This window comes from Bubalus kerabau, chromosome 2, assembly GCF_029407905.1.
Source record: "Bubalus kerabau isolate K-KA32 ecotype Philippines breed swamp buffalo chromosome 2, PCC_UOA_SB_1v2, whole genome shotgun sequence".
NCBI lineage: Eukaryota > Metazoa > Chordata > Mammalia > Artiodactyla > Bovidae > Bubalus > Bubalus kerabau.
The window spans coordinates 175,278,894-175,303,331 of NC_073625.1; the positions used below are offsets into that span (position 1 = coordinate 175,278,894).

Here is a 24,438-nt window from a genome sequence, read left to right on the forward strand (position 1 = left end):
ACAGTAGCCCCAGTGCAACATTCCAAAAACAAATTCACAAGTAGCTCCTGAGAAAACAGCTTTCCCCAGTCGTGTGGGAAAGACCCGGCTGAGCACCTGGCAACGGTAGGTATTGCATTTCACTGGACTCAAGTTTTCAGAACAATTGAATAGATGAGCTCAGAGGATCCCTTGCTTTTTTCTGCTTTTCTGCTCTGTTGAGAAAAGGGTCCCTTTCAGTACTCCTTCAACTTGGCACCAGCCCTTCCTCTGGTGTTTGAACTCCACATAGAGCTGATGCTATGTCTGGGGGGCTTCCTCAGAACCAGTTCCTCCCACTGTCAAAAGGAGAACTATCAGTGCCCCTGCCCCTCGGGTCACCGCATGTCATGGAAACAGGTCAGCCAGGCAAACACTGGGAACACACTGAGCAAAGAGCATGGGAACATAACCTCCAATCCAAAGCTTTATTTTTCTCAGCAGGTGAAGAATAAAAAATAATATGATTGGCCTCTTCCCTGGCCAGTACACAGAAGCAACTCCAAGTCTGTTCTTTGCTGGGTGGTGGCTTTCCTGCAGTGCCCAGGCTGCCTGGTTGGGTGCATGGCTCCCAGTCTCCAGGCCAAACAGACCTGGTAAAAAGTCAGCACAAGGGAAGGACAGTCCCCAAAAGGCTGCAGAGCCTGTGACTTAGATGGATGCCTTTGGAGTTTGGTAATCCTGATAGAATAATAATCTAGCAGGTGCCTTGGAGAGTCACAGGTGAGGGGAAAAGGCACAGGTATAAAAATCCACACCAGCTGACATTGCTTATGACTAACACCATCATTTTGCTCAAGACCACTGTGGGATTCTAAAAGGAACAAGAGAAAAGAGGGCAGATGGTGAGTCTCAGGTCTTGTGGTGGCTGGGGCCCCAGTGTTGTCAGCAATGCCCACTGGGAGCTGGTTTCCTCAGCGGTCCCTTCTTTCTTCGGTCCCTGTCCCATCCCTGTCCAAACCTCCTGTGGGCTTGCCCAAGGGGCTCTGAAACACTGCCCAGCCCTTTGTTTTTAAGGAATTGTGGTGTGAATGAAAGATCAGGTAAGGATGCAGGAAGAAGAGAGAAAACAGCAGGAAACACACCAACTCCCATTCTCACCTACAAATCACAGTGTTAGTGCTGCCAGTCAGGTCCTGGAGGATGGAAGGTATTGTCCTTTCTCTCCCACTGATTCCTATTTGCAAGCAACTGCTGCTCCTTCCCAGGCCCCACGCCCAGGCAGCAAGAGGCTGGAGCAGGAAGAAGAGGCAGATGGAGGGGGCGGGCACTTCATTACTGGAGGTCTCCAAAGGAGCAGACTGCATATTTGCATTCTAGGAAGTCTGTCTGCTGGGGAGGGTTTTAAGCCTCTAACTCGCCAAGGCATATGCAGGCGCTTCAACAGATATATAGCTACAGACACGCACCCCCAGAGTCATCAACCCAAAGCATATTTAGCTCCCTTTATACTACAAATAGGGGCTTCCCAGATGGCGCAGTGGTAAAGAGCTCACCTGAAAATGCAAGAGATGCGGGTTCAATCCCCCAGTCAGGAAGATCCCCTTGAGAAGGAAATGGCAACCCCCCGCTGCAATATTCTTGCCTGAAAAATCCCATGTACAGAGGAGCCTGGCAGGCTACAGTCCATGGGGTTACAGAGAGTCAGACATGACTTAGCATGCCTGCACGTACCCATACTATAGATGTGGAAAAAAGAGGCCTGGTGAGGTGAGGTGACCTGATCACGGCACACTGCCTACTATACAGGACCTGAGACCATATGTCTCTTTCTCCTGCCCCAGCCATCTGCCTGCTGGGTGAATCCATCACAGGCCTGCTGGTGGGCACACTGGGGTGGGGGTAGGTGGAAAAGGCAGGGACTTTAGGCTCAGACAGACTCCATTGGAATCCTGGCTCTGTCACCACTGGCTGAGTGGCCTTGGACGAGTTGTTGAGGCTCCCCAAGCCTCCATACACTGAGGACAGTATCGCCTCCGCCCTGCGTCGTTTCAAGGATTCTGTGGGATTCCACGTCTGCGCACTTGGCCCAGTGCCCCAAGCACAGCACCTGTTCCTTTAAGTGGTAGCTGTTAGTAATTCTCACCTCGATATTCAGATTTGTGGCAAATTTAGATGGTGTGGTCCATCCTGGCTGAGCCCTCATCTCTGGGTGGTTCCAGAGAGGGAGGCAGCTAACGGCACCATCACTGGAAAGGCTCTTGACTGAACAGGAGCAGAATACACTCTCACTGCAGCTTCCAGGTGGGGCTGTCAGCTCTGACTGCTCTGCAGAAATATTTGATGACAGTCTGGGATACATTATAAAACATCCATAATGTACACGGAGCAGTCAGGGTCATTTATTCCATGTATTGTCATGTATTCCTCAGCCTTTTGATGTGAACTCATTCCATGGCTCCATGGAAAAGTCAGTTTAACGCTACCCCGACTCTTAATCTCTACATCCTAACCACTGCCTCCTAACTGAGTCATGAGGATTACATGGTGCCAGATGTCCAAAGCCCTCAGCAAGTGCCTGACACCCTATGAGAACTTGATGAAGACTTCTGGCTGTGCATGTTGCAAAGACTGTAGCAATGATTCAGCTGGCTTCCCAGGGACCAGGGAGGAGGGTCCACACATGTGATACAAGGCTTTCTGACTCACTGAGGATGCGGCCATGCACTCACTGGACGAGCACTCACAGAGCCCCATGCTCTATGTCTGGCCTAGATGCTGGAATCCATGGATAACCAAGACCCAGTACCTGGTCTGCATGACCTTGCATTTTGAGAAGCCTGAAGCTTTTCACTCCTATCACTGCACCTAAGGCTCGGATCCCACAGATCCTTTCTTAGAATCAAGATCTCCTGAGTGTTTCTTTGGAAAGTCTCCATCAGTTGCTTAGTTCTGATTCAGTTGAATGACCTCTACTTAGGGTGCCATTTCATATTTGCAATTAATACTGAGAATAATAGTATCACTCTTTGGCTCATGAACACTTAACGAGCACCCACTCTGTGCTCTCCAGGGCCAGGGGGGTCACCCCAGCTGTGGTTTCTGCCCTGAGGGAGTTCACAGTCAAGCACAGCCCTCCCCTCTCCCCACCCCAGTGCCGGGCTCCCTCTGAGTCTCTCTCCCCACCCTACCGGCTCCCTGTTGCCAAGTGCAGCCTAGCAGACTTCCTCAGCCCCACCCCCAAAGCTCTGTCTGTCCCCCACCCTCATTAGGGCTCCTAAAAGCTCTAGTTCCAGGCCCAGGGGCTAAGTGATCACTTCCAGCCTGTTTCTAGGCAGCTGAGAGGCTTTTCAGGAGACACTTGCTCATCTAGAGTCTCAGCTTCCTCCTCTGCACGCAGGAGCCTGGGGATTAAATGAGACACAGCATGAACTAGGCGGTGCTCAGAGGAGGCAGAAGCCCACCTTCTTCTCAGAGCCCTGCACTCTTGGGCCTACTGAACCCCTGTGCCCAGCATACCCTCTAAGCCCACCTCCTCAGTTCACCTCTCCAAGATAAATATCTGGAGTCTCTGTACCAGGGCAGCCAGCATGCAACCTGCCCCCTGCCTCCCCTGCCAGGCCTGGTCTCCCAGAATAAATTATAGCAGGCGAAGTTGGGCTCATGAGCAACTGATTTTATATATCGTTTGGAAAGAGAAGAATATTATTGTACTTTGTTTTCTTATGACTATTATCCCCATAAGAGCTCATTTCTACCTCTTAACAGGGGTTCACTTGGACTGATGAATAGGCTAAAAGCCTTTCTGCCCAATTTCAGTTTATTCAGTGCAATGCATGCTGTAAAACATTCAGCGAGAGCATAAATGCTGTCACTGCAGGATGCTGCTGTTCTTCCCCGGAAACCTCCTCTCCGCCTTGGGGGGGCTCTGTGACCTCGGAGGTCACCCAGTGACCTCCGGGGAAGCAGGAAACAACCTGCGTGTGTCACCTCTCCCCACCCCGAGCAGGACAGCTGACAATGTCTTTGGGATCTTGTCTAGTGGGGGCAGGAGGGCAGAGGGAGAGTCCTGTGGCTGAAAGTATCTTGGTTTCATCCAGAGGACCAGAAATTTGAGTCCTTGACCTGTGACTCCCCTTCCCAAACCAGTTCTCATAGGATGGACAGCATCATCTTCAGGCCCCAAACCTGCAGCTTCATGCAGCTTTGCAAAGCTTCCCCAAAATGTTTATATCAGATTGCTTCCTCTCAAGTATTTCCAGTAGTCATGGATGGATGTGAGAGTTGGACCATAAAGAAGGCTGAGCGCCGAAGAATTGATGCTTTCAAACTGGTGTTGGAGAAGACTCTTGAGAGTCCCTTGGACTGCAAGGAGATCAAACCAGTCAATCCTAAAGGACCAACCCTGAATATTCATTGGAAGGACTGATGCTGAAGCTGAAGCTCCAATACTTTGTCCACCTGATGACAAGAGCCTACTCACTGGAAAAGACCCTGATGCTGGGAAAGATTGAGGGCAGGAGGAAAAGGGAACAACAGAGGATGAGATGGTTGGATGGCATCATCGACTTAATGGATGTGAGTTTGAGCAAACTCCAGGAGATAGTGAAGGACGGGGATGGGGTCACAAAGAGTCCGACACGACTGAGCAACTGAACAACAACAAAACAAGCACCTTGGTTTGGGTAGAGCCACAAAATCAGCCACTTGTGACAGAAACAACAAAAACTGAGTGTCTTGGACAATCCAGCTGCTTTCTGCCCAGTCCCAGCACCTGATCACACATATTTCAAGCTGAGCTCTTCCTCCCAACATAACCACAGGCTCCATCCTTTCCCAGAAACCTGCCAATGAGTAATATCAGCTTCCTGGAAATGTCACTTTCCCAGCCAAGCAGGGCTGGGAACTCCAAGTTCCTGGTCTCCCCCTGACCACAGCCCAATTTCAGGTGTCACAGGCCATCTGATAACCCTTTGCTCCTGAGGACAAGTCCTTCACCTCGTTGCCCCCAACACCATGTCTTTACGTAGGACAGACGTCCCCTCCTGAAATCATCGCCTAAGAGGAGGCCACCAGTCCTTGGAGTCTGATGTGGACACCTGGCAGAGGTGTGGGCGTGGCTCCAGGCAGACCACGCCCCACCAGAGCACCCAATTCAGGGCTGCAGCCTCAGAATCAAGGGACCCTGCATTCAAGGACCCGCCCCTGGCATCCATCAGGAAAGTCTCCAATGCCCAGCTCACAGCAAGCACTAAGTAAGTGTAGGTTCCCTTTCCCACCAATCTGATCAAGAATCCAACAATCCAACATCTCACTCATAGACAAAACTCTGCAGGAATCCTTTTCCTTCTTCAAGGTAGAAGAAAGGAACTGTTGATTTCTAACAATAAAGACAGATGTGCTAGCAATGTTTCCTAGCAAAAAATATCAGATGGCCAGCTCTGGATTTTTACTCCTTCATTCATTCATCCAGTCATTCATTTAATAACCACTGCTGGGAGCTAACTGAGGGCTGAGGCAGGAGAAAGCAGTGGTTCTACAAACCTCACACTGTCCCTGATGGAGGCAGTTGGGGGCACCTCCAGCATCACCTCCAAGTTCCCCATCAGGCACCCCCTGCACCATGGGATTTGCACAGGATAATGGATGCTGCTAACCACAATTTACTGAGAGATGGCAAGGGGCGAGGGACCTTCTGCTAAGGGCTTATATTGATAGTCTTAAGAAATCTTCATAAACCCTGGAGTAACTAGGGCTGAGCTCATTTTACTGAGGAGGAAGCCGGGCTCTGAGAAGGAGCTAGGCGGTGCTGTCAGCAACTGACGGAGCTGACCGTGCAGCCCACTGCTGGGATCCATGGCTGCACTCTTTCCTCTCACTAAACTTAGCACTTATGGGGAACTCAAATCCTCAGAAACATGCTCATAATCACGTGACTCCAAATAAATGAGGACCTTCCAACCTGTGCCACCTGCATCCCTCAGGGCACATCAGGCCTTTTCTTTCAGGAAGCCCCTGCAGACGCAGGTCTCCAGCCCTCTTGAGCCCCCAAGGTCAGCGATTAGGAGACGGTCAGAGGCTGCACGGATGGTGATGGTGACACTAGAGCCTCGCTGGCTGAGGTCGTACGCAGGCATGAAGCAGGGCTGGGGCTGGACGTGTGTCTCCTGTCCTCCTGGTCCACTGCCTAGTGATAGAGGAGGCTCAGTCCTGTCCAGGCTGCTAACGGTGGGCCAGGTCTGCACTCTGCAGCCACGGGTGGGCTCAGAACCCAGAGCACCTGCCCGCTTGTGAAGGCACGGCTGTGTCCTTGGGTGAGCCCAGCTCATCAAGACAGAGACCTCTTACTCCTTCACTGGGTATAACCCCTCCCCTTCCTTCAAGCCTGGCTGAGGCCACAACCTCCTCCAGGCAGCCCGTGCTGCTCTTCACCCCCAGGAGACAGTCGTCTCTCCACAGCCAGCAACTGTAGCTCATTCCTCTGAGTGTCTCCAGGCCCCAGCCCAGGGCCTGGCACAGTGGAGCACTCGATAAATTACTGTTGAATAAATTTTGTTGAACACACCAGAAACGATACAATGGCCTCAGGCTCAAATAGATATTTCATTATCTGGTGAGGAATTAAAAGATGCCAACTCATCTTTAAAATAATTGACTGCTCTTTTATGAGGCCTCTCATCTCATTCCTCTCCAGCCCTGCAGAGTACTGAGGCTCCTCAGCACCCCTCCTAATCAGGGGTTTATTTATTCTATAAGCATTTCATTTAATGAGAGCCCAAATCTTTAGTGGTCATTCCTTTTCTCTGGCTTCAGGAAGGACTACTAATAGCTATTCAGCCCTGAGAAGAGCATATGCATGCCAGGAAGAAAGCCTGATAATTCTAAACCATAATCTTCCCCTTGATTGATGTCCTCAAGGCAAGAATTTACCATTAAAGGCAGTATTGACTGCTCAAGGTTTTTACAGAGTCCACTGGCCCTCCATAATGTTGTGCAACGCATCTGACATGGGGCAAGGGGCAGGGGTTTGATGGAGCTTATCATTATTCTTTTAGCTTTTCCGGAAAGCTTTTTCCCATCATTATGTTTAAGAACTATTCCTAAAGGAGTATCCTCTCTCAGCCACTGGCCCATCATGACTTGGTAAAGAGAGAGGCCGCAATTCCCCTCAGAAACCACAGCATCAGCACCTGTAAACTCCTGCCTGCCCAGTAGGATTGCAAGATTTCAGCTCTTGCTGAAAGATTGCAGCTTTCAAGGGGAGGGGTTGTGTGCAAATCCTGCAGGTGCCGCCAACAGGGGCCAAGTGTATCTGTGTTCAGGATGAGCCTCACTGGGCAGTTCACAGGCCACTTGCGACAAGCACTGTCACCAAAATGGTCACCAGAGGTTACTGACACATCACACCGCCCTCACAAAGCACACACTGTTCCCATGTTTCATACTTTAGACCTGGGCTTTGAGCACCTGCCTTGTTCAGGCCAGGGTGTGAGGTGCTGTGGAGGCTACAATGTTGAATCACTGTTGTTATGACCTTCATGTACTGGCAGCATAAAGAGAGCTGCTGCTGCGTCACTTCAGTCGTGTCTGACTCTGTACGACCCCAGAGACAGCAGCCCGCCAGGCTCCTCTGTCCCTGGGATTCTCCAGGCAAGAATACTGGAGTGGGTTGCCATTTCCTTCTCCAGTAAAGAGAGCACCTCACACCAGATGCTTTACACATGTGGTTGCCTGCGATGCCAAGAACTCTGAGCAAGAGCTGTTTTATCCGAGAGGAATTTCTAACCTATCTGCTTGTGTGTGTGTGTGTGTCTGTCTGTCTGTGTCTGTGTGTGTGTTAGTCACTCAGTCATGTCCAACTCTTTGTGACCTCATAGACTGTAGCCCTCCAGGCTCCTCTGTCCATGGAATTCTCTAGGCAAGAATACTGGAGTGGGTAGCCATTCCCTTCTCCAGGGGATTTTCCTGACCCAGGGATTGAACCCTGGTCTCCTGTGTAGTAGGCAGATTTTTTACCATCTGACCAGGGAAATCCCAGTCTATCTACTCAGGCAGAGTTAATCAGTGACTGGACTGCTCATCAGAATTGTCTGAGGGCCTTTTAGGATCCTGATGCCCTGGCCACACTCCAGCCCAACCTACAGGACAATCTCAGAGTGGGATGTAGACCTCTTTTTCTGGAAGCCCTGCAGGTGACTCCAGTAAAGACCTAATGACTGCCTGAAATTCCCATGGCTGTAGAGGGACTAAGTGACTTGGTCTGACTCAAAGGCTGGCATCCCATGTTTTAGGTAATCTATACCAAGGTTCTTGCCTTCTGGTTGCTCTAAAAGGGGAACAAAGCCAGTCTACAGCATTGCAGGAGACAGTCAATCAATTCTACAATGTGGGTACAAAGAGATGAAGGGAGGAGAGATCCTTGAATCTGGGGCAAGTGGATGATGGTGTGTTTGGGCAAGTCTTGTTTGCCCCTATGCCCAGAGGCACAGATCCATAGAGTGATGGTGCAGGTGGACTGTACATCACCTATGACACAGGAGAGCAGAGCAGGCAGGACCCCAAGTGAGGACAATCGCTCAGGCAGGCTGGACTGAGAGGCCTAACAGAGAGAAGGGGAAGCAGGGCAGAAAGACAGGTGGGGGCAGGAGGATATGATTATATGGTTGGCAACAGGAAGCCCCAGAAGACTCTCTAGTGGCGATGAAGATGCTCTTGCAAAAGACATCTGGCTGTTGCACAGGGGAGGCCCTCATGGCCTACCATAGAATAAGAAAATGACCAAGAGATTGGGTGGATTGGGATGTTGTTCAACTAGGAGGAAGATGCAGCCTTCCCAAGAATTAATAACTGAGCCAGGCTAGGACAGTGAGACTAGAAGGAGTAAGAGCTATCTGAGGGCAGAACAGACCAGACTTGGCAATGACTGACAACTCGGGAGGCCTTGTTTTTGGCAGTGGCCCTGACATTTACTTCCCTGGTGGCTCAGACAGTAAAGCGTCTGCCTACAATGTGGAGACCCAGGTTCGATCCCTGGGTCGGGAAGATCCTCTGGAGAAGGAAATGGCAACCCACTCCAGAACTCTTGCCTAGAAAATCCCATGGACAGAGGAGCCTGGTAGGCTACAGTCCATGGGGCTGCAAAGAGTTGGACACGACTGAGCAACTGAACAAAAAACTGACATTTACTAGTTGGGTGACTTTGGGCAAGTCATTTAACTCTCATGGCTTGGTATCCAGCTTTGATGAATGGGAATATACAGACCCTCCCTGCCCATTTCACAGGCAGGTTGTGAGAGTCTCACATAAGAAAATGCATAAGAACGTGTTTGAAGGAGTAAAAAGAGCATTAAATACAAAGCTCTATACAATTTCATGATGACTTTAATACTCTGCATGTTCTTACTTTTCCAAGCTCTTAAACTTGAAGGCTATGCTACTATATGAGAAAAAAATGTTAATAATGATCTTTTTTATAGCTCAAAGTTATGAACAAATAAAAAGAGTTTATGTCTTTTGCTGCTGCTAGAGAACAGACTTACCAACATGAATTTGAATTAAAATGTCAATAATTTTTCATTGGAGTTTCTTAAAATATATTTAATTTCTTTTTATACTTTTCCCTGACTTTATACAGCCATATATTCCACATATTGAGTTTCTGGACTACTTCAAGATTCAAACTAACCAGAACACAAAGTCATAAAAAAAAGTTACCTTCTGTCTTCCATTTAAGAAGAAGAGAAAAGAAATAAATTAACGGAGCTCTCAGAAGACTGTGGTCATGAGGATCATGTTTATGCCAAGGGTCCTCAATGGATTATTTTTCTTGAAACTTTGGTAACATCCTAAAGGGACTGCAGAAGAGAAAAAGTTTGAACATTAACTCTCTATTATCCCCAGAATTTCATTAACTAATATTCGATAGTTCCAAGGAACCCAGTTCTTACAAGTGTGGATCTCTAGTTAATGCTAACCTCCAGTTTACTTTGTGGCCTCCAGTTAATTCTTTGGTCCCCATGGTCTCCAATGTGAGTGCTAAATTCTTCGAAGACTTCATATGTTCAAGAAGGCATACAATGCCACCCGAGTGGAGAGACCCATTTAGGTTTCTCAACCTATTTTAAACCAAATAACCAATCATTAAGTACTTTGATTATACTAAATATTTAATAACATTTGCTGCTATACAGATATATGTGTGTTTATAAATCTTTATGTATATACATATATACACAGATATATGTATACATGTGTGATACCTATATAGATATGCTACTGCTGCTGCTGCTAAGTCACTTCAGTCATGTCCGACTCTGTGCGACCCCAGAGACGGCAACCCACCAGGCTCCCCCGTTCCTGGGATTCTCCAGGCAAGAACACTGGAGTGGGTTGCCATTTCCTTCTCCAATGCATGAAATTGAAAAGTGAAAGGGAAGTCACTCAGTCGTGTCCGACTCTTAGCGACCCCATGGACTGCAGCCCACCAGGCTCCTCCATCCATGGGGTTTTCCAGGCAAGAGTACTGGAGTGTGGTGCCATTGCCTTCTCTGATATAGACATAGACATCATTATTTTATTTTCACAACAAACTAGGCTTTTTGTTGCCCACTTTACAGGAGAAGAGATTATACAACTTGCCAAGGATAACACAGTATGGCTTTTATGTTACAAAACATTTCAGCACAACCAACACCCTGTGTTCACGCCCCCATTTCTAGAGAACCGAAATGTGAGACCCTGGGCCCTAAGAGGTGTGAATCATCTCATGTGATTCTCTTCACTTTCACAGAACCAGTGGGCCCACTTGACAAATGGACCGTCTGACAAACTGGTAGTGACTGCATGCGTGTTCTCATGTGTTAACATTAGTCTAATGTGTAAAAACATGGAGTGACTTCATCATTTTTAAACAGCTTTTTGCTACAACTTCAAAATATCCAAAACACAATTGGAGTATAATATTCCTGGCAAACTGGGAGTTCTCATTTTTAGGCAAAGAATAAATTGGCAGCCACTTTTAATAACAAAACAGCTTTTCCTAAAGCAGGAGGGAAGAGGGAAAGGCATCCACAGTTTTGGAAACATAATTATACAAAGGAAATACAATTAGGCTTCCAGAGAACGTATGAGGTTTTGTCCTGTAGCCACCTTGAGTCTCTTGGGCCAAATTCCCTTGGCTTGTTCCTGAAGGACACATGTGGGTGACAGCCGTGACCACTCTCTGGTGGTCCTTCCTGGGATGCCTGGGTGTTGTCATGCAGATGGAAGATGACAGTGGCCACTGCTGACAGCTGATCTGACCTCAATACCTAAGAGCTCAGGTAGAGGCATAACCAACTGAAAAATTATCCACATCCTAATGGGTACGATTTCAAAGCTTCAAAAGACAAGGCCATCTTGCAGGTTGCCATTGGACCAGTCACAGAAGAAGGGAGAGGAATGGCAGGAGGCCTCCCACTCACAAGATCCCTCAAAAGTAGTCCTTGTTCTTCTCTTTCAGAAATCCATCCTCTTTATCCAATATCCCTGTGTAATCCAGCCAGTCCCTGACTCCCACCATGATCAGGGGCAGGTGTTCAGGAGCACTGGCCTGAAACAAGCCCTGCCAAGGCCATTACCAGGGATGGCGGCAATTATCAGGCTGAAGCTTAAAGAGCTACAAGCTTCCTCCACCCTCAATGTACTTACAACACATCCGTGCCCCTTCACATTCTCCTCTCGTGATTTATATTCTGGATTCCCAAGTGCGGACAGTCTGGGAACCTGAAGTGGGGGCAGACTCCCTATCTCACTATAACTAATAACCTCTCTCAGTCCTTTGTTGCTGGCAGGCCCCAAGCACAGACAGACACCCAAAAGTCAAACCACATGCCTGACTCTGGGCATCTTCCCTTCACTCATTCTGTCCATCAACAAACCCACATATACCTTTGAGGATTGTAGTCACTGATTCAAGGATCCCATGCTAGTAAGATCTAGACAACAAATAAACTATGCGAGTGCAGTGTGGTCCATGCTCCAAGGAACTGCAGGGTTCTGTTCCAGCTCAGAGAGAAGGCCCCCACCCCAAGCTGCAGCACCCTGGGAGGGCTTTCCAGAAGGAGTGAGGCTTCACCTGGTAAATCTGAATAAATGAATAGGAATTAGCAGGCTATGTGAATGGGGAGGGGACAAACGGCCATCCCAGAAGAGGAAACAGCATCAGCAGAGCAGGAGGTAATAGCAGTCATGGTGTACACGTGGAAATGACACTCACAGCGTCCAGTGTTGGGCTGGGGCTACTTCATCAAGGACCAGAGAGATGCAATTAAGGAGCTTTGACTTCACCCTCGATATGATTAGAGCAGCTGAAGGGATGCAAACAAAGAACTGCACACTGGGATCTGGGTTTGAGGACAAAGCTTACGGCTGCAGAGAAGGTAAAGCGGGTTAGAGACTGTGAGGGGATATAGTGCTATGGCCTGAGTAGGAGGCTACTGCAGTCCCCCCAGGCACAGAAGGGCTAAGACTGGAATTCGATATCATCCCTACCCAGAGCCAAGACTGACTCGGATGGCAACGCTGGCCCCCCAAAGCCCAGGTCTCCCTCTGTCTTTTTGTCACAGGAAGTCAGAGCCAGGGCACCCCTTCCACTACCTGGTCCATGCTCCTGGTCTGAGCTCCCCCAGCACTTCCTGTCCTCCAGGAGCCAGTGCAAATAAAATACCAGCACCTTACAGAGGAAATAAACAGCAGAACAGTGGGTCAGCCATCATACCATCATCCAACAGGTTGTCAGGGCAAGTTGATTATGAAAGAGAGTAGCAGTGTGAGCAGGACGTGGGATTTACAGAGGCAGCAAGAGAAGGGCACACTGCTGAATACTGTGGGAGCATCCTGAGACTTCAGTGGGATGTGGGGGCAGGGTGTGGCATGTGGAAAGAGCAGGAGACTATGGGAGGGTCTACCCTCCCTGCCAGAGGGCAGGCAGGTCCCTGGATGGAAGAAAGCTGGAAATCTGGTGCCTTACCTAGCTGTCAAGAGGGCTGGCCCAGCTCTGAGAAAGGCATGTGTTTGCCTCCCTGTCTTGATACCATAAACCAGAACAGGCCACCCTGCCTCCAATCTGGATGAAGCACTGCCCTGTATCCCCCTCCCACCTCCCTCCTCAGTGCTCAGCAAAGCAGAGGCCCCAAGACCATAAGCAGAAGCCCCAGCCCCAGGTGTGATGGGGGCTGCTCCCACCCCCAATGAGAGGAGAAGCAGATCAGCCCGGCTTCCGCTCAGAGCTGCAAAGGACCCACAGCTCGCTCACAAATCCACATGCCCCTCCCTTCCAGGTCACAGACAAGTTTGAGAGAGGTATTGCCCCAGATACAAAGGCAGAGAGGTGGGTTCAGACAGTGCAATTGTCAGAGAATCAATGGTTGCCTCACCTGCAGAACCAAATTTGAGAAAATGATAGAGCCTTTCATTCATTCATTTCATTCATTCTTTTAAACAGCCATTGAACCAAATTGCAGAATATTTTCTTTACTAAATGATACCATGTAAACTTGCTGGAGACCTAGAGAAGGTGGCAGTAAACGCAGAAGCATGCAAAATAAAATCACTGAAGAAAGTCTCAAAGTAAAAAATATCCACCGTGGCGGTGTTGTCTGTAGCCTGCCATCAAGATGAATGGAGGTGCCCAGGAGAAGCATCAGATGGCATTTGTCAGCTGGTGGTTCTGAAGGACAAAGCAGGTCGTTCCCAAGAGAAGAGAAGGGAGGCGGCTGCCATGGGCCAGAGACGTGTGGCTGTGAGGTGGAGTCAACTCTCCTGCAAACAGCAGTTGCTAACATTTGTTAAAATGCCTTTCTCGTTTGTTTAAAGAAAAGGAATAAAGAGAGAAGACAAAGCATCCCAGGAAAGGTTTGGGGCCACACAGCCTGCAGGACAGGGGAGAGGACACAGGAGTCTGCCCTTCAAGGCATGAGCCTCTGTCTCACTGCCCCTCAGATGGCATCCTGGCCAGGAAATGTAGACCAGACCATCCCTCCCCACTACCCCCTGGAGCCCCTTCTGGGTGGCTCTGCCCTCAAGTCTGGTTCAAGGCAGCAGCCCCTTCTCCTGGAAGGCCTCCTCCAGCTCTTGCTTTGAGCCCAAGCTCAGATATCACCTCCACCCAAGTGTCCTCTGGCTCTCCGGGTTGGTTAGAACACGTGCTCACACCAAGTCCCACACCACCCTTCCTCGTCCTGTAATCACGCACTTTCTTAGATGAAACGGGCTCTTCCTCTGCCACGGAAAACAACTGCCCTGACCCCCGACCTGGTCCAGATTACATTCTATGAGGATCTTCCTCTTCTTAGACCAGGAGGCATTTGAGAGCTCTTCCTGCAGGGTTCCAGCCCTGAGACAAAGGACACTGTTAGCATCCACCCGACACCAGGGTGAGCTGGGGAGGACAGTGACGCTGCAGCTATGGTTCCCACACCGTGTGCCCAGACACCCTGGGGAGCCACCACAACCTCCCAGAGATGGCCCTGGATGTTCTGGATTTTTCTAAATATGTGACATCTGCCAGGTGCCACGCAAACAACCATCTTGAGGCATTTCAGTTTCAATGTTAGATGGCTGCCTTCCTTTCATGATGCCATCTTTGTGAACTATGAATTTCAGAATTATTATGATAAAAGGCAGAAATTGTGTGAAAATTAATCTGGAACAAGATACAAGGATGGCAGTGTCCAGTGTGATTCTATGGCCTGAGACATCGTGTGGCACCTTGCAGGCACTACATTGTTAGGGCATAAATAGTTATTAAATTTGCGGGACAAATCAATTTAATAAGCAGAACTGGTCGGTGTTTTTTTTGGGCAGGGGGTGCTGTGGGAAAAAAGTCCTGAGCTGGGAAAGTTGGGTAACCTCTGCCCTGGTGATGTCATCCAAGCCAGCATATAAGACTATTCACTCCAATAGCCATTGAGCTGCTACCATGTGCCAAACATTGCATTCAGCCTGGGATGGGCTTCTTAGGGGTGAGTCTGCTCCAGTTCCCAGCCCAAGACACTGTCCACTGACAAGCTCCCTGACAAGCTGTGTTGAGAGACTCATGCACCACAGATAGTATCCTTCCCACAGGCCAGAATGCAAAGCAGAAAGCAAAGGTCTTCTGGATCTAACTGTAGTTCCCAAAGAAACAAACCCTAAAACAATAGTAGATGGAACTCAACAGGAGTCCTTATCAGATGCATCAGAACTTATCTCTAGGATCTTCTCTCTCTAGGATCAATGTGGCGAGTGGTTCAGAGAAAGATGAGGACAGACGAGCATGGAGACAATCTCTGTCCATCTTCATGGCTCATAAGTAAACCCAGAGATGCTGGGGTGCAGGGCCCCAAGACAGGCCATGCAAAAGTTGGCATCCTGCGGTTGCCACAATGGGCAAAGGGGACAGTCTCAGGCCACACCTCACTATATACTGTGCTCCTGGGAGGAAGGGCAGAAGAGGACTTCAGGCCCTCTGGCCACAGCCAGCAGAGGACAAGGGTTCACATCTGCAGGAGTGGGGTGCCATTGCCTTCTCCGGATACCTTGGGCAGGTTTCCCCTAATCTCCAAGTCTTGGTGGCTCACCAGAAAAATGGATATAATTCTAGCCCATATGTTTGTATAAGCTTTCAATGTCATGGCGTGTGCAATTCCCCGCCTCTACTAATGCCTTCTGAAGCACACAATCTAACATTTCATATTTTATCTTGTATTGCATTCTGTGTACCATATCCTTCCAGAAACCTTCTCTGACTGCCCCAAATAAGTAGACTTGATCATTCTGTCCTCTGATCACTGATGACACTTAGTTTTCCCCTTATGTAAATTCATGTATTCGTTTGTTCAACAATTTTTTTTATTGAATATCTTGTCTCTCCCAGCAAAGGACAGAAAGCAGGGAAGACCAGACTGGCTTCATGGAATTCCCAGTCACTCCTGCAGTGCAGTTTCTTCCGCAGTCCCTCACCTACCACTTCTATTCTCCTCTTAATACTAGGAAGGGTAGTGAGTGCAGAAGAGGGAAAGAAGGTGATGTGATTAGAAGAGGACTATGTCATTGCAGCACAAAGTATTGTAAAGAGAGAGAAATTTGAATTTAAGCAGAACATGCCAATCAAAGGCAGGAAGAACACAAGTCTACTCTTCTGAGGAAAAGTGGAGGGGGCTAGGGTATAATGAGCAGAGACAGGGCTACAGACCCAGTGTGAGAAGCAAGGGTTTAGAAACTACTTTGTGCACAGAGGATCCCTCTTGGTTACTCTCTGTTCAACATCTAAAAGAGTGACAAGAAGGAGGTCTCTATCTCCCTCCTTATTTCCACTCCTCCTTGACCTCAACTTTGATCAGGGAACAAGTGCAATGTTCAATGAGATAGTTAAAACAGTGACAGATTTTATTTTCTTGGGCTCCAAAATCACTAAAGACAGTGATTGCAGCCATGATATTAAAAGACACTTGCTCCTTGGAAGAAAAGCTATGACAAACCTAGACAGCATATTAAAAAACAGAGACATCATTTTGCTGACAAAGATCCATCTAATCAAAGTTTTTCCAGTAGTCATGTATGGATGTGACAGTTGGACCATAAAGAAGGCTGAGTATCAAGGAATTGATGTTTGCAAACTGTGATACTTGAGAAGACTCTTGAGAGCCCCTTGGACAGCAAGGAGATCAAACCAGTCAATCCTAAAGGAAATGAATCCTGAATATTCATTGGAAGGACTAATGCTGAAGCTGAACCTCAAATACTTTGGCCACCTGAAGCAAAGAGCTGACTCACTGGAAAAGACCCTGATGCTGGGAAAGATTGAAGGCAGGAGGAGAAGGGGACAACAGAGGATGAGATAATTGGATGGCATCACCACTCAAAGAACATGAGTTTGAGCAAACTCCCAAGAGATAGTGAAGGACAGGGTATCCTGGGGGCTACAGTCCATGGAGTCACAAAGAGTTGGACATGACTTAGTGACTGGGCAACAACAAATAATAATCATAATCATAAATATTATCATCATTTTAATGCATCAATGTTTTGCCCTAAGAAATAATTACTACTAATGAAAGACACCAATTAGTTAAACATATAATTGCCATACAACTCATCTATTCCATTTCCAGGTGCTTGCCCAACAGAAAGAAAAACATATGTTTACTAATAGCTCATATATGAATGTTCACAGCAGCTTTATTTGGAAACAACCCAGATGTCCATCAGTTGAATGGATAAACTAATGTTGGTCTATCCATACAATGGAATACTATTCAGCAATAAAAAGTAATGAACTATTAGTACATGCTGCTGCTGCTGCTAAGTCACTTCAGTCATGTCCGACTCTGTGCAACCCCACAGACGGAAGCCCACCAGGTTCCTCTGTCCCTGGGATTCTCCAGGCAAGAACACTGGAGTGGGCTGCCATTTCCTTCTCCAAATTAATACATGCTACAATAGAATAATCTCAAAATCATTATGCCAAGTAAAAACAGCCAGACCAAAAAAAAAAAGTAGATTTTGCATAATTCCATTTATATAAAATAAAAAATGCTAACTAACCTAGAATGATAGGAAGCAGAATAGTGGTTGTTTGTGGGGTGGGAGGGCTTCCCAGGTAGTGCTAGTGGTAAAGACCTGCCTGCCAATTCAGGAGACATTAAAAGATATGGGTTCGATCTCTGGATTGGGAAGATCCCCTGAAGGAGGGCATGGCTACCCACTCCAGTATTCTTGCCTGGAGAATTCCATGGACATAGGAGCCTGGCAAGCTACAGTCCATAGCGTTGCAGAGTCAGACATGACTGAAGCGACTTGGCATGCATGCACACACACGGGTGGGAGCGAGGTAGGGAAGGCCAAACAGAGGAGAAGTTTGCAGGGGCAGAAAGAAAATGTTCAAAGTGATAGATGTGTTCATTGTCTTGGTTGTGGGGATGGCTTCATGGGTGCCTATGTATGTCAAAACTGATCAAACTGTACACTGGAAGTATGTGCAGTTTTTATACCTGTTAAGAAAATGCTAATAGAGGCTAGGGAAATAAAGCGATATAAATAGGAAGATAAACCATGAGCCCCTCTTGGAAAGCAGTTTGGCTAAATATATCAGGGACCTTAATATGTCCTTATCCCTGGATACCTCTTCTAGAATTGTACCTTAAGGACACAAAAAGAAATACAAAATTTCCACCAAGAATTATTTTAGACAACAACAAAAAATAGAAACCACTAATACATCTGAGAAGATGACTGCTCAAATAAATTACGGTGTTCTCACATATTGAAACACTATGTAGCCATTAAAGGCAATGTTTATGAGGCATTTTTAATAACCTGGAAAAAATAGTTATGTGATAATATTAAGTTAAAAATGTAAAGATATAAGTGGTATATACAATATGAATTAAACTATGCAAAAATATGCACAGAAAAATCTCAGAAATACCTTGGGGATTATCTCTGAGTGATGGGAAATATGGTAATTTTTAAACTTTGAATGTAAAATTGTAAATTTTCTTACTATTTTTTATGCTTTTCCTTAATTTTCTAAAAGAAGAATGTATTTTTTTTAATTACAAAAGAAAATAACATTCAAGGAAACATCTAGTCTCTCCTATTCCTTGAAAAAGCAAGCCCTGCTATAAGGATAAGAACCAGATTGCATTTCTCTAATCCTCCCATCTGTGAAAATGTAGATGTGTCTTTAAGGCAAACTGCCATTCTGGAACTTGAATCCATGTTCCTTCCTTTTAGGAAACCTAGAGAACCAGCCGAAGAACACCATATGTTGTCACCTACTTGCATATTCTATTTTGTTAGCGCTCCACTTCTTTCCACATTTTGAGTGTAAGCCATGTGAAGGCAGAAGTGGGGTCTTTCCCTCCATTTATACCTCCCTGTCTCTCCCACCCACTGGACCATAACATCCAGGAATGAGGGAGAAAGCAGGGACATGCATACATACACACTGTAATGACATAAATGAATAATAATGTCATATCATGTTCTTATGCAGTCAGCTTTTCAGAGCCATCTAATTTAATCAAAACACCAACAAAACAAGAGCCCTACGGTGTTGCAAAGAGTCGGACACGACTGAGCAACATCAAAAACAAGAGGTGGGTGGTAAGGTTGGGGGGATTTGGGTTCCACTTTTAAAGAGAAAGATGAGACCAAAGCACTAACTACCCTTGGCTGAGATCAATTCCGGAAGCCTTTCCCTGACACCTCTAAATGGACAGTAGACAGAGTACTAGGACTCCATGGTCATTCATGAGTCTGTGAGGGTCAGCCAGGTCCTGCTCTTCCCTGTATTGCCACTGTCCAGCCCAGGGAGATATTCAGCCAATTTGTGTTATTTCTAGAAGAAAGGGTTAGCCATTGGAGAAAGGGAGAGCTATGTATTTGAACCTGTTTTCTCTAATGTAATATATATCCAAAAGAATCTTCAGGTTTTTAAGACTTCTTTAATAATTTCCCAAAGATGTGACCCTCTAAACTGTCATTTATTTCATAAGCATCTTTGCAGATGCCTAAAATGATGGACACACTGAGATCTGCCCCTTATATAAAACTGAGAGCCCCAGATACAAAACTGACTCACCCATGGCTCCTTCCATGGTCACTGTCACATATAGCCCAAGCAAATATTCTAAAATGAACACCCAAAACAGGTAAAATGATGGGTGGTGAGGGAAAGGAAGACAAAATGTCAAGAGAGTCAGCAGGTGTATCCTGGCTCCTTGGGGGCTCAAGGTCAGTGTTAAGGCTGGGAGGAGACCTAAGGGTGGAGAGATTGCCATGTCCTCCAGAATCAAGGCCAAGCAGACTCTGCCTCTGATATTTTTCTAAGCCATGGGAAACTCTCAAAGCTTTTTATTTGGGGGTTGATACACTCCAAACTGGTGAAGGATACCTGCAAGGGGGAAGACACATCAACAGGGGCTTGACGAGGCTGACAGAGAAGATGGGGATAAGAGGGTGAATGCAGAGCTGGCTCAGAATAGCTCGCAAAAACTGACTGTGCACATCTCTTCCCAAGTCCACATTCAGTGATGTCACAGTGGTAGCCTGCAATTACAGCCATGATGGGAATATCAGCAAATGCTACAAATCAGATAAGTTACCTACCCGCATCCAAGATTGCTAGTTAAATAATTATACACACCACCAGATACAGAGTTTGGAAACCAGCTGGACTGAGGAGGTGAAGTGAAGAGAAGGGTCCACAATAACCCCCTGATGATTCCAATACAGATTTCAGGATGAATGAGGCTATATCCCTTGAGACAGTGAACACAGGAAGATGAGCTGGCATGGGGGTCAGGGTTGAAGAAGGTGAGTGCAGCCAAGAACACTTCAATTTTGAAGGATGTGAAGATAACCCAAAGCATGTGGCTAGGGGAGAGTGGAATTCTGTGTCTGCACCTTGGGAGACAGTTCCATGCTGTGGAGAGAGTGTATCTTAAGCCACAGGTGCGGGCAGGTAAAGGGCAGAGGGATGACCCTGGACTTTGCAGTACCTGACAATACACGACTTGCAAAAGAGATGACTGGGCAAAGGAGACTGAGGAAATTCACAAGGCAAAGAGAAGGAGGGGTGGATGTACTAAGTCATGGGAAGAGGGGAGATTCAATAAAGGGGGATGCTATACTGCCAAATACTTTAGATCTCAAAGAATCTTCTGAGATTGGCATCAGAGGGGCCACTGGTGGCCTGAACTTGACCAGGTTTAAGAGAATGTGAGGATCTGGGGAAGAGTAATCATGACTCCTCGATGTTTAATCACGTGATGTTGCATCTTTGTGTCAGTCAGGGTCTAACCAGGAAAACAATGACTAGATACTTCAAAAAGAGGAAATTTCATGCAGAGAATCAGTTACCCAAGTGACAGAGAACAAAGAACCTAAACAGCAAGTGGCAAGACAGGAAGCCACTACCACCCAGGTTTGGAAGGGGTAAACAGAGGTGGCAAGGTCACCAGAGCCCAGGGTCTGGAGCCACATGACAGAACCTGGAATCTTGGTGGGGCCATCGTCAGGGACAGGAGCAGTGTGGCAGTGGGGAGACTGCCCAGGACAATAAGCAGAGGGAGGAACTCTCTGGCTTCTTCCTTCTCCACATTCTCCAGTCTTCCACTAAGGTCTCCCATGGGTTGTCCCGAGACAGAAGCAATTGGCAAGGCCACTGGGGATCATGGTGCCCTCCCTACAGGGCCTAGCAACAGGAAGGTAAGGACAGATCTGACAGCAAACAGGCAAAGGAATGTCACAGACACTTAACACATTTCATCATCACCATCCATCAGAAGACCCGTCTTGATTTCAGAGATGTTAATATTGGAAAGAACAATCGTCAGCTTGGAATTGATGAGACATGGTATACCTGTGCAGACATGGCATGAGGTCACAATGCTCCATGGAGTATCTATTTTCCCAGATGTGTTGGGTTTGTTTGACATTATTGTCTAATTCTGACTCTACGGGGTCACATACTGATCCCTTAGGAGGAGCACAGAGTTGCCAAGAGTGCATCTCTGCAGGTTCTTAGTGGTATCTCCCTTTCCTAATGCTCATTTCCCCAGCCCACCAAGTAAATTATGACCTGTGTGTGTGTGTGTGTATGTATGTACAATTTATATATATTTTATTATATATTTTCATATATTTATGTATATAAATATATATATATTATATATAATGTCTTCAAGTTCATCATGACCACTTGGGCAGAATTCACGTGTGTTATTTTATCTAGGTGGGATGATTATTTTAACAAGGTGGGGTGATTGCCCCACCTCGTTCCACAGTGGATTTCCATCTTTTGTACAGAAATGCATACTGTGCCAAAGGAGAAAAGTAATGACTGAGCCAGAAGAAGAGACCACAGGGACAGCAGAAAGAGAAAGCTAGGACGGTGTGAGCACACATCACTTGCTTCCACATCTCCTAGACAAGTGCTAGAGGAGGGGTAAATACCCCATACGGCCAATAAGCCCTCCCAAGAGTGGACCAGCAACATTCTCGGTCCTCACTGACAGTCCCCACCCTCCAGCCTCCCAGGAGACATCACTATGCAGCAAGGGTTCCAGAGGCCACGATCCTGTCCAGGTGCAATACTGCATCCAGACTCCAAATCAGACAGGAGCAGGTATTTGCTCTCAGCAGCCTTCTGAGTGACAGTTGGCCCCAGATGCTCCCTGTGAAGGAGCGCAAGCAGCCTGGGCACTCTGGCTAAGCCCTATTTCCATATGGCCCTGGCTGCATCTGTAGTGTAGATCAATATCAATCACGGGGTTCCCCATTGGCAGGTGACTCAGCAGGAGAAGAGAATCAGAAAAACAAGGAAAGTCCATAACTCTGAAGAGTCTGACAAATGGGCTCCCATGGGGTTCCTGAGACCCTGAGTGCCTGAGGATGTTTCCTGTGCTAGCCCAGCCCCTCTAGCCCAGGGCAGCGAGGTTCACCATTAGAAAGGGGGTCCCTGTACTCTCCAGGCCTTCAGATAGCAGCAGTGGCAGATAGCCTGGTCTCAGCTTGTGTCTGACACAGAATACGCATTCTGCTGACTTTGGGTCTTTCCCTGACATCGTTTGCCCTCTCCAGAACTCTCAGAGGCCCCATACCAAAGCATCTCATTGAATCAACAAGTCACTCATTCCTTTGTCCACTCACCCACCCAGTCAACAGCTGGTCAGTTACCAGGTACTGGGGAACAGGGATATACTAAGAGATGAGCTGTGCTCCTTTTCAGGCTTCACTATCTGGTTGGCAAATCCAGATTTTCAAATTAAAAAAACAAAACTAACAGCAAGTTTCTATTTGAGTACAGATTAGAGTCAGGATGGGCTTCCCTGTTCAGATGGTAAAGAATCTGCCTGCAATGCAGGAGATCTGGGTTCGATCCTTAGATGGGGAAGATCCCCTGGAAAAGGGAATGGCTACCCACTCCAGTATTCTTCCCTGGAGAAATCCATTGACAGAGGAGCCTAAGGGCTACAGTCCATCGGCTCGCAAAGAGCCAGACAAGACTGTGTGACTAAAGCTTCTCACACCTAGAGCTAGGACATGACTGTGGGAGAAAGGCAGTGTCAAAGAAAAGTTCCCAATGAGGAGACTTGATCTCTCTCCTCCGTGGAAGTCTGGGATGGAGGCTGTGCATGGGGAGGAGGTGAGAGCATCCCATGCCCTTCAGGGGAGGAAGTAGTGTTGCCTGGAGGGGTAAACACCTGGTTCCATTCTGACCTCAAAGTACCAGGCCCTGACCAGAGATGAGGCTGGAGAGCTGGGCAGCCCCAAGGCAGGGAGGGCCTCCTGCTCAGTGCACTCATCAACTCCCCCCATCACCTCCACCAGCCTGACTCTCCAGTCTATTTCAATGTCTGTGTTGCCCTTCTCCCCAGAATCATCTATTTTTATCTCTATTTTTATCTCTCAGCTTGTTGGTTTCTCCCATCAAAACTTAGATCTTCTTATATCTCTCAAATCAACGACATTCACCCAAGACTTTTTTTTTTTAATATTTATTTATTTGCCCGCACCATGTCTTCCTTGTAGCACAAGGGAGCTTTCAGTTGCAGCATGTGGGATCTAGTTCCCTGACGAGGGATTGAACCTGCACCCCCTGCATCGGGAGTGTGGAGTCCTAGACACTAGACCACAAGGGAAGTCCCTCACCCAAGACTTCTGTACTCCAAACAGCCTGCTCAACCAGGAAGAGGATCTGGTGTTTCGGGCTCAGGTCTGAAACAGACCCAGCCTTGGTGAAGTGAAGTTTACAAAGAGCACTATTCCAGCCCAAGAAGTTCCTAAGGCAAAAGGACACTTACCAGCAAAAATAAATTAAGTGATTTTTTTTTTTAATTAAGATCTTAAGCTTTTCAGGGAATCTTATTACTGGTGATTGACAATCAGCATTGTGCTCAGGTTTTTGTCATGTAAATTCCACATTTATCCAGCAGCTTTAACCTGTCAGAGCCATTCACAAATTCTTTGGAGGGTTTCCTTTCTATTTGCTTCCTGGTTATTGCTTTTAACCTGAAAACAGAGGGGAAAAAAGAGACTGCATTCCAAATGGGACATCCCTTTAGTAGACCTTCTGTGTTTCAATTTCAAGATCAATACTTCAACAATAAAGGAGAAGAAAATTTCCTTTGAAACTAGAGCATAAACAGCAATGCCTTCACTGCCCTCAGTGCGCCGGTGGCCAGCTGACGGGGTTCATAAGAGAGAGGGTCGCCAGGGGGGCTCCTGGGAGTCATGGCTGCCTCTCTGCCCGGCCCCAGTGCAATTTTCTGAGGGACTCCCAAGTGCACAGGAGGGGGGATATAAGAGGAGAAGACATGCTTTTGCCCTCAGTGAGTAGAGAATGGAATCAGGGAAAAGGATGAATGCACAATAAATAGAGAACAAAACATGGAGAATGTCACCAAGTGGGAGGCTGCCACCTGAGTGATACTAAGAGCCTAGACTCAGAAG

At 47.2% G+C, this 24,438-nt stretch overlaps 1 protein-coding gene and 1 long non-coding RNA gene across 3 annotated transcripts in view; both read right to left on the reverse strand.

Moving 5' to 3' along the window:
* LOC129644118 (uncharacterized) overlaps positions 1-10,062 on the reverse strand; it is a 113,426-nt gene extending 103,364 nt beyond the window's left edge. The window contains exons 1-3 of one of the 2 annotated variants that reach the window (XR_008710749.1): positions 9,933-10,062; positions 9,673-9,812; positions 2,142-2,309 (exon numbers count right to left, since the gene is read on the reverse strand). This is a non-coding gene — a long non-coding RNA (uncharacterized LOC129644118). Of the gene's footprint in view, positions 1-2,141; positions 2,310-9,672; positions 9,813-9,932 lie in introns of those variants that run through there. The other variant, XR_008710750.1, reaches the window with a different exon arrangement.
* CLSTN2 (calsyntenin 2) overlaps positions 1-24,438 on the reverse strand; it is a 727,708-nt gene that overhangs the window by 676,425 nt on the left and 26,845 nt on the right. The window lies entirely within an intron of this gene.